Source organism: Triticum dicoccoides, chromosome 2A, assembly GCF_002162155.2.
Source record: "Triticum dicoccoides isolate Atlit2015 ecotype Zavitan chromosome 2A, WEW_v2.0, whole genome shotgun sequence".
Classification (NCBI taxonomy): Eukaryota; Viridiplantae; Streptophyta; class Magnoliopsida; order Poales; family Poaceae; genus Triticum; species Triticum dicoccoides.
Genome location: NC_041382.1, coordinates 235,534,781 through 235,545,861, shown reverse-complemented (window position 1 = coordinate 235,545,861; position 11,081 = coordinate 235,534,781).

The following is an 11,081-nucleotide window of genomic DNA, read 5'->3' as shown; positions in this document are numbered from 1 at the left end:
GATAGACATCCCTCTGGTCATCTAAGTGATTACATGATCCGAGTCAACTAGGCCGTGTCCGATCATCACGTGAGACGGACTAGTCATCATCGGTGAACATCTTCATGTTGATCGTATCTACTATACGACTCATGCTCGACCTTTCGGTCTCCGTGTTCCGAGGCCATGTCTGTACATGCTAGGCTCGTCAAGTTAACCCTAAGTGTTTTCGCTGTGTAAAACTGTCTTACACCCGTTGTATGTGAACGTAAGAATCCATCACACCCGATCATCACGTGGTGCTTAGAAGCGACAAACTGTAGCAACGGTGCACAGTTAGGGGAGAACACTTCTTGAAATTTTGTAAGGGATCATCTTATTTACTACCGTTGTCCTAAGTAAACAAGATGCATAAACATGATAAACATCACATGCAATCAAATAGTGACATGATATGGCCAATATCATTTTGCTCCTTTTGATCTTCATCTTCGGGGCTCCATGATCATCATCGTCACCGGCATGACACCATGATCTCCATCATCATGATCTCCATCATCGTGTCTTCATGAGGTTGTCACTCCAACGACTACTTCTACTTCTATGGCTAACGCGTTTAGCAATAAAGTAAAGTAATTTACATGGCGTTCTTCAATGACACGCAGGTCATACAATAAATAAAGACAACTCCTATGGCTCCTGCCGGTTGTCATACTCATCGACATGCAAGTCGTGATTCCTATTACAAGAACATGATCAATCTCATACATCACATATCATTCATCACATTCCTCTTGGCCATATCACATCACATAGCATACCCTGCAAAAACAAGTTAGACGTCCTCTAATTGTTGTTGCATGTTTTACGTGGCTGCTATGGGTTTCTAGCAAGAACGTTTCTTACCTACGCAACACCACAACGTGATATGCCAATTGCTATTTACCCTTCATAAGGACCCTTTTCATCGAATCCGTTCCGACTAAAGTGGGAGAGACTGGCACCCGCTAGCCACCTTATGCACCAAGTGCATGTCAATCGGTGGAACCTGTCTCACGTAAGAGTACGTGTAAGGTCGGTCCGGGCCGCTTCATCCCACAATACCGTCGAAACAAGATTGGACTAGTAACGGTAAGCATATTGAACAAAATCAACGCCCACAACTACTTTGTGTTCTGCTCGTGCAAAGAATCTACGCAATAGACCTAGCTCATGATGCCACTGTTGGGGAACGTAGCAGAAATTCAAAATTTTCCTATGCGTCACCAAGATCTATCTATGGAGAAACCAGCTACGAGTAGAAGGAGAGTGCATCTACATACCCTTGTAGATCGCTAAGCGGAAGCGTTCAAGAGAACGGGGTTGAAGGAGTCGTACTCGTCGTGACCCAAATCACCGGAGATCCTAGTGCCGAACGGACGGCACCTCCGCGTTCAACACACGTACAGCCCGGTGACGTCTCCCATGCCTTGATCCAGCAAGGAGAGAGGGAGAGGTTGAGGAAGACTCCGTCCAGCAGCAGCACAACGGCGTGGTGGTGGTGGAGGAGCGTGGCAATCCTGTAGGGCTTCGCCAAGCACCGCGAGAGAGGAGGAGCACTTGGGAGAGGGAGGGCTGCGCCAGGGGCAAGGGTGAAGCTCCCATGCGCCTCCCCACTATATATAGGGGTGGAGGGGGCTGGTTTCTTGCCCTCCAAGTCCATTGGGGCGTTGGCAAAGGTGGGAGGAAAGAAATCCCATCATTTCCTTCCCCACCGATTGCTATCCCCCCTTTTTAGGGATCTTGATCTTATCCCTTTGGGATATGATCTTATTCCTTCTAAGGGGGGATCTTGGTGCGCCTTGACCAGGGGTGTGGGGCCTTTCCCCCACTACCCACGTTCATGTGGGTCCCCCCATGCAGGTGGGCCCCACTCCGGAACCTTCTAGAACCTTCCCGGTACAATACCGAAAAATCCCGAACATTTTCCGGTGGCCAAAATAGGACTTCCCAATATATAAATCTTTACCTTCGGACCATTCCGGAACTCCTCGTGACGTCCGGGATCTCATCCGGGACTCCGAACAACATTCGGTAACCACATACAAACTTCCTTTATAACCCTAGCGTCATCGAACCTTAAGTGTGTAGACCCTACGGGTTCAGGAGACATGTAGACATGACCGAGACGTTCTCCGGTCAATAACCAATAGCGGGATCTGGATAACCATGATGGCTCCCACATGTTCCACGATGATCTCATCGGACGAACCACGATGTCAAGGACTTAATCAATCCCATATTCAATTCCCTTTGTCTATCGGTATGTTACTTGCCCGAGATTCGATCGTCGGTATCCAATACCTTGTTCAATCTCGTTACCGGCAAGTCACTTTACTCGTTCCGTAACACATCATCCCGTGATCAACTCCTTGGTCACATTGCGCATATGATGATGTCCTACCGAGTGGGCCCAGAGATACCTCTCCGTTTACACGGAGTGACAAATCCCAGTCTCGATCCGCATAAAACAATAGATACTTTTGGAGATACCTGTAGTGCACCTTTATAGTCACCCAGTTACGTTGTGACGTTTGATACACCCAAAGCACTCCTACGGTATCCAGGAGTTACACGCTCTCATGGTCAAAGGAAGAGATACTTGACATTGGCAAAGCTCTAGCAAACGAACTACACGATCTTTGTGCTAGGCTTAGGATTGGGTCTTGTCCATCACATCATTCTCCTAATGATGTGATCCCATTATCAACGACATCCAATGTCCATAGCCAGGAAACCATGACTATCTGTTGATCACAACGAGCTAGTCAACTAGAGGCTCACTAGGGACATATTGTGGTCTATGTATTCACACGTGTATTACGATTTCCGGATAATACAGTTATAGCATGAATAAAAGACAATTATCATGAACAAGGAAATATAATAATAATACTTTTATTATTGCCTCTAGGGCATATTTCCAACACAAATTTCATCGCATTCGGAGTCCGTTTGACGCCCCAACGGATAACTATAGCGGCAATATAGTCGGTCTAATGTCGGACGTTTTCGATCTCCGAAAACTGCCGTCGGGTCTCTCCCTCTCTCTCTTTTCTCTCCTCTCAGCCCGAGGCCTTCTGCACAGCCCACAAGTTCCAACCGACCCCTCACGTGCGCGTCCGAAACTTCCCCGGACCCGACCTGGGCAGTCGTCACCGTTGGATCCGGATCATCCCCAAACATCTGCAAAACATCTCCGTTTTACTTTTTGGACTCCCTAGCCTATTTTTTCTGACCGTCCGATTTTGATCGGAGGAACAAGATAGTCCCTGATCTAACCCTCTCACTATATTAACTAGTCCAACCCTAGATAAATCCCTAAACCTAGGCTTCTTGTCCCAACGCGCCGCCACCCGCTCAATCCCCATCCGGATCACCAACAACCAACCAGTGCGCTCCACCAATCCAAGCCCCCGATCCAATCCACCATCCAACCATCTCCCTTGATTTGCGCCGCCGCCCAACCACAGCCGCCCCCGCTCCTCCTCAGTTTCCCTCGCCCGCAGCCACCTCCTCCTTGGGATTTTCCCCGATTCATCCATCGCCTCCACCAAATCGCAGAGACCAACCAGCCCCTCTCGGTCCCGTAGGAGCCCGAGCGCCTCCTGTTTGCTCCTTCCTCCATGGCGCCATCGCCGTCGGCGTGCCCAGCCACCTGAACCGCGCCCCGTCTTCTCCGTCGACCAGGACCGGCCTCATCCCGCTCCTCTCCTTCCTCTCTGGTTCTTCTTCCTCTCTCTCACCCCTCTGTCTCTTTGTTTGAGTACGAGCCCCACTATGTCGCCATGGTTGGCTGCCCGAGCTTCGCTGGCCTCTAGCCCCTGCCGCCGCGGATCTGGCGAGACCCTCCTTGAAAACCGCGACTGTGCCCGGGATCCGTCGACCCCGCCGCCTCCGGCGACTCCCCTTCGTCCCCCGCCGTTCCTCATGCTGTGTTCATCCCCCGCGAGCTCCAGCGCCGCAGCTCCTCTGTTTTTCCTGTTGAATAGAGGATACGTGCCCATAGCCTCCCCGCCTCGCGCGTCTGGGCCAGCCAGCGCCAAGCCAGGCCCAGTCACGCCAGATACGGCCTGCAGGGCTCCCCTCTCCACCAGCTGGGCCAAGGCCCGATGTGAGCAGCCCCTCCAGATCCCCTCTTCCTGTTGGGGCAACAAGATTCGGCCCAGTGTGTTTTTTTCCTTGCCTGCGATTTTAGCAATATTCCAGGGGATTTCAGTTTTACAAAAAAGCCCCTCATGTTCATGCATATCCTAACTCACAAACCGTGCATCGGTTTAAAATGTTTTATATATGAAAAATGCTTAGAATTATGTGTAGATTAATAATTTACAACTTTCATCCATGTTTGAAATATTTAAAATGCTGTTTGGTTAAATTTGCTCCTTTGCCATGTTAAAATGTTTTAATTCATAACTAAATAACTGTAGCTCCAAACTTAATAAACTTTATATGTAAATGGGGTAGAAAAATGCATAGATTATCATGGTTACATTACTTTGCATGTTTAACAACTAAAAAATTTGGTTTAGGGAAGAACAGTACCAAACCTAAAATATGCACATGAGGAGTTTCCGGACTTGTTGTTTGTCGTACCGGCCTCATTTAAACTTGCCTAGATAGGTAGTTTTCATATGCTTCACCTCTTGCCATGTTAACAAACATTTAATATTGTTGAGTACATAAACGAGAGAGAACTAAATAAGACATGTGGTGTTCCGTCAATATGCAACTCATTGCATATTGAGCTCCACTTAATTTGTAGTATTGTTTGTGCACTTTGCCATGCCATGCCTCATTAATCCGGACATGCTTCATACTTGGTTTTGCATCATGCCATGTTTATGTGATGGTTGTTTACTATGTTGTTTGCTTCTTTCCGGTGTTGCTTCTTCGGGTTAGTTCCGATAACGTCACGTTTGTGAGGATCCGTTCGACTACGTCCATTTGTCTCCTTCATGGACTCGTTCTTCTTCCTTGCGGGATCTCAGGCAAGATGACCATACCCTCGGAATCACTTCTATGTTTTCTTGCTAGTTGCTCGATCTAGTGCTATGCCGTGATACCTACCACTTGCTATATCATGCCTCCCATATTGCCATGTCAAGCCTCTAACCCTCCTTTCCTAGCAAACCGTTGTTTGGCTATGTTACCGCTTTGCTCAACCCCTCTTATAGCGTTGCTAGTTTCAGTTGAAGTTTGTTCCATGTTGGAACATGGATATTGTTGGGATATCATTAATATCTTTTATTTAATTAATGCATCTATATACTTGGTAAAGGGTGGAAGGCTCGATCTTATGCCTGGTGTTTTGTTTCACTCTTGCCGCCCTAGTTTCCGTCATACCGGTGTTATGTTCCTTGATTTTGCGTTCCTTACATGGTTCGGTGTTATGGGGACCCCTTGACAGTTCGCTTTGAATAAAACTCCTCCAGCAAGGCCCAACCTTGGTTTTACCATTTGCCTCGCCACCACCTACCCTTCCCTCGGGTCGGCCAACCCGAGGGTCATCTTTATTTTAACCCCCCCGGGCCAGTGCTTGTCTAAGTGTTGGTCCGAACCTGTCAGCCGCCGGTGGCCACCAGGGGGAACTCTTGGCTGGCCTACCGGAAGTTTGGACAATCCGGTGTTGCCCTGAGAACGAGATATGTGCAGCTCCTATCAGGATGTCGGCACATCAGGTGGCTTTGCTGGTCTTGTTTTACAATTGTCGAAATGTCTTGTAACCGGGATTCCGAGACTGATCGGGTCTTCCCTGGAGAAGGAATATCCTTTGTTGACCGTGAGAGCTTGTGATGGGCTAAGTTGGGACACCCCTGGAGGGTTTGAACTTTCGAAAGCCGTGCCTGCGGTTATGGGCAGATGGGAATTTTTTAATATCCGGTTGTAGAAAACTTGACACTTAACTTAATTAAAATGAATCAACCGCGTGTGTAGCCGTGATGGTCTCTTCTCGGCGAGTCCGAGAAGTGAACATGGTTCTTGTGTTATACTTGAACGTAAGTAGTTTCAGGATCACTTCTTGATCACTTCTAGCTTCTCGACCGTTGCGTTGCTTCTCTTCTCGCTCTTATTTGCGTAAGTTAGCCACCATATATGCTTAGTGCTTGCTGCAGCTCCACCTCATTACCCTATCCTACCCATAAGCTTAAATAGTCTTGATCTCGCGGGTGTGAGATTGCTAAGTCCTCGTGACTCACAGATACTTCCAAACAGTTGCAGGTGCCGATGATACCAGTGCAGGTGACGCTACCAAGCTCAAGTGGGAGCTCGATGAAGATCGTTTTCGTTGTGTTGTTTCGTTTTCCCGTTGATCAGTAGTGGAGCCCAGTTGGGGCGATCGGGGATCTAGCATTTGAGGTTGTCTTCTTTTATTTTGGTTCCGTAGTCAGACCTTGATTGTATTCTCGATGATGTATGTTTAACTTGTATTTGTGTGAACTGGCGAATGTAAGCCATTTCTTTATCCCTTTCTTATTCAGTACATGGGATGTGTGAAGATTACCCCTCTTGCGACATGCCTACCATGCGGCTATGCCTCTAAGTCGTGCCTCGACACGTGGGAGATATAGCCACATTGTGGGTGTTACAAGTTGGTATCAGAGCCTTCCCCGACCCCCCCGCTTGATCGAATCGCTAACGTTGTTGAGTCTATAACAAAATGTTTTGAGTCTTAGGATTATATATATCGGAGAGTAGGATTCTTTTTACTTCTCAGTCCCTTCGTCGCTCTGGTGAGGCCTCCTGACGTAGAAGTTTTGACTCTTCTCTCCTCAATTTTGACGAATTTTTTTAGGATCACGCAGGTATCTTGGAATCATTCCGATGGTTTTGTGACGAGAACATTGTTCTTGGTTCCTCCTAACATTTAGGGGTTGTGGCAGTGTCCCGGGGAGTTGAGCTCCGAGGTGTTGTCGTCACAATTTTACCGTTGCAGTTCCGGAATACCTGAGTTCGCCGACATCGAAAATTTCTTTTATGCAGCTGTTGGTGTGATAACCTCGACGCCACCCAGTACTGGGGCGGGAGTTAGGGAGTATTGCCATAACTCGTATAATGGATGCTTTTCGAAGGTTGAGTTAAATGATTTCCGAAGGTTTCTTGGTTATGAGTTGAAGGATGGATACAATTGGATGTAGGATTTGCTAGTTTGGGTGAGATATTATGCTTCCCCTGTATCCCCAACACCTGATTGCATAACCAAAAAGTTTCGGGAGTTTATAAGTAGGAATTCAATTAGCTCCTTGGATGTCTTTCCAACAGATGTATGATATGAAATTGGGGTTCGACGTCTAGTGGTCCGCCTATCCATGGTTGGTTTTACAATGGTCTCATTGTGTCTTAAAGAGTCCTTGGCTATGCTGACTCGGGGATGCTTCGTATGTCATGTGCACTGCCCTGTACATGATGGTGTTGTACGATCGAGCCCGTCTGGGCCCCACCATGAAAACTTCGAACGAAATCTCTATCATATGTTTGTTCCGGCTTATTCTGCAAGCCAATCCTTTGTTTTGTTTTGAGTTGTGGTATTCGAGTTGCTTCGATGTCAAGTGTTGATCCAATCTTTTCCTAAGCGGTGTTCTCATATTTCTATGGGAATACTAATCCTTTATGATAATCGAGATTGTCATGTCAATCCTGTTCAACCGGCGTGTTTCTCTCAAAGTGGATCCGATCATTTCAACATCCGCAAGATCACCTCTTGGTTTTCCCAACGTTGTTTGTTTCATCCGTCCCCAAGTTGCCTTTGTTTTTCCCACCCTCCCACCCTTTTTCTTCAAGGATTCATATTTCTTAATCAAGTATCCTTTTATTTATGGGAAGTCTCTTCATCCTTTTCAATCAATGTTCTTACCCGGTGGTTCTCATGAAGATGCTCTACAAGTTCGTCATTCTTTGTTCTTTGTCTTCTCCGGTGGATTCAATCCAAGATTTTGGTGTTAATCTTATCCCTTTCCTCATTTCACAATGCATTCTCACACCGGTGCACCTCTTAATCTTCCACTTCTCGCTATTCAATTGTTCCGGAGTGCTGAAGATATCTCGAAGACTCGTGTTTCCACTCTGCATTCGTTCAACCTATTTCGGGGATGTTACCTCATTCAAGCCATTTAATTCAACCAGCGCAATCTTCCTTTAAATCATTCAATGATGTTTCTTTTGAGTGGGCCCTAACCCACAGGTCTTTTCCCAGGATCTTACCTGACTCTTCTTTTTCCCGGAGCCATCCTCAAATTCATTTCAAAGTTTGACGTAAGAATGAATTATCATCAGTCATTTATTTTTTCTCCAAGATCTGTAAAATTCTTTTCACTGTTGGCTCAACCTTTCTATTCGTCATCCCGGAGTATCTCAACAATTCTTGGTGGTGTTTCTCGTCGTCATTCTCGGTTTTTAAAGACCAAAGAGGATTTCCTGTTAAATCCATACCCATTCTTCCAAAGATTCGTGGTTCTAGCTTGATGCCATCCTCTCTTAATTGTTTTCAATCGTGAGAAATTCTTTTCACCCATCCGGAGCATTTCAGGAGTCTTTTCAGTTTGATTCCCCGGAGCCTTTCATCTCAGAATTATTCATTCTTAGTATTCTCTAATCAGTTCGTGACCTCTTCGTTCTCTTGCATCTTGATTCCTCAAGTATCTTCATTCGTTCTCTAATTCTTACTGGTGATTCACCCCTTTTACTTCGTTCATTTTCAATTCTTACGGCGGCTCGTTCAAGAATTCTCTTCCATTGTCATTGTATCAATTCATTCGTTCTTTTCAAATCCTACCGGTGGTTCGTCGAAGACCTTCTCAAGTTTGCGCTATATCTATCTTAATCCTTTCTACGAGAATAAGTAGTATGCCAAATCTGTTGCTTGTCATCAATCTAAATTGGTGAAGGATAAGTATAATATAATTCTTATTTTTTTTTCATCGAGTAAATGAATTCCTTCTTCCAGAGTTTGTTCATGAGGAAGAAATTCTTGGTTCCAAGTTGCTTCATCTTTTCTTTTCCGGAGTTCCAAGTTTTTCGCTTTATATCGTCGCGAGGATCCATCTAAATCATTGCAAGGCTTCAATCTTATTCTTTTCATCCTTCAATTTTTTGGATCATCCTTTTATTACCAGAGTTTTTCATGGAGGTTACATGGTGGTTCGTCAAGGATTCTTTTCATTCCTTAATTGTTCTTCAAGATTTTCTCTCGGAGTTAAGATCCGCCAAGCTATACTCTAAAATAAACATGGTGCTCAACACATGTTTGTTTTGAGGAGTTCAAGTATTCTTCATCGTGCATTCCAAAGTGTGATTCTTTCTACCTTATCTTTTGAGGTGGTGATATATCTTTTCTTGACAATTTCCATTCTTGTTTCGTGATTCACGTGTTGTCAAGAATGAGGTATTTTAAATCCATCAATCTCTTCATTGGAATTATCTTGGGTTATATTTCACCTAAAGCTTTCCCTAAGGATTGTTGCTATTTATGGTGCTTATAAATGACCCAAGTTCTTCATTTATCCTTTCGGCGAAATAAGTTTCTCGTCTCCTTGTTTATATCAATCCAATCTATTGTTTTCGTTAGTGGCAGAATTTCACCTCAAAATTTCGAGATGTTTTTCATACGCCCACATCAAGCTTATCCTTTCGCTGTTGATAATCCAACAGCTCCGTGCTAGCATTTGTGGTAAGCGTGCTCTCTCAAGATCTTGTTTCCCTCCATTCATTCCATTCCGTTCTTTCTTTTCTTACGGAGGCATTGTGATGTGGCTATCTTCACTCATCATCTCCGGTTGTGAGGACCGTGTTTTTATCCATTTAACCGGAGTGTCGTGCCCTCTTTTCAAGTTCTTCCCATGCTGTCAAGTTTTTGCCTCCCTTCTCAACCGGAGTGTCGTCTGAAATCTTTCTTACCTCTTGTGCCATTCTTTCAATAGTTTTGGAGGCAGTGTGTTGTTGATTTCATCAAGTATCCTCTCATCTTGTCAAATCCATGTTCAATTCCTAGCATTTACTGTCGGAGTGTTGTCCAAATTATATCATTCTTATTCCTTCTCTATCTTGTTTTAACCGGAGCGTTGTGCTTATCATTCCTCTTCTAACCAGACTCTCATCCAAGTGCTTTCATTTTGCCAAGTTCAAATTATATTCCATCCATTTCCAACCAGAGTATTGTCGTAATTGATCCTTATCGTTCCTTGTACATCTTGTTTCAACCGGAGTGCTTGCATGTACTTCTTGTCCATTGCAACCCTTTTCTTATGTATTTCAACCTACAAGGTTCTAGTAAGGTTCCTTGTTCCTCTATTCTAACGGAGTGTTTTCAACTTTGTTCATCTCTGTTGGATTCTTTCTTTCAAGTTGTTCAACCTCACAAGGTTCTTTGTTTTCACTCGTTTGTCAAAGAAGCAAATTAGTTTTACCTCTTCTCTTCCTCTTCCGCTTCCCTCCGGTGCCATCTTGGATCTCGGGACGAGATCCTCTCGTAGTGGTGGAGTGTTGTGATGCCCCGAGACCGATGCGCCAGGTGTCTTCCAGTTATTCGCCGATGTTGCCATGTCTTTTCCCTGCGTGTTGCATTTCATCATGTCATCATGTGCATTGCATCATCATGTTTCTGAAACTTGCATCCGTCCCGGTCCCCTCGTTCTTTCAGTTGTCCGTTCTGAGCCCAGACACACTTGGACGCGCCCGCGACACGTCCGAAATACTATTTTATAAGTGGCCGTAAAATGTTCACGGAATGGGTTGAAAGTTGGCATGCGGTGTTGTTATAGTGTAGATAGGCCGCCTGCCAAATTTCATCGCATTCAGAGTCCGTTTGAAGCCCCAACGGATAACTATAGCGGCAATATAGTCGGTCTAACGTCAGACGTTTTCGGTCTCCGAAAACTGCTGTCGGGTCTCTCTCTCTCTCTCTCTCTCTCTCTCTCTCTCTCTCTCTCTCTCTCTCTCTCTCTTTCTCTCTCTCTCTCTCCTCTCAGCCCGATGCCTTCTGCATAGCCCACAAGTTCCAACCGACCCCTCACGTGCACGTCCGAAACTTCACCGGACCTGACCCGGGCAGTCATCACCGTTGAATC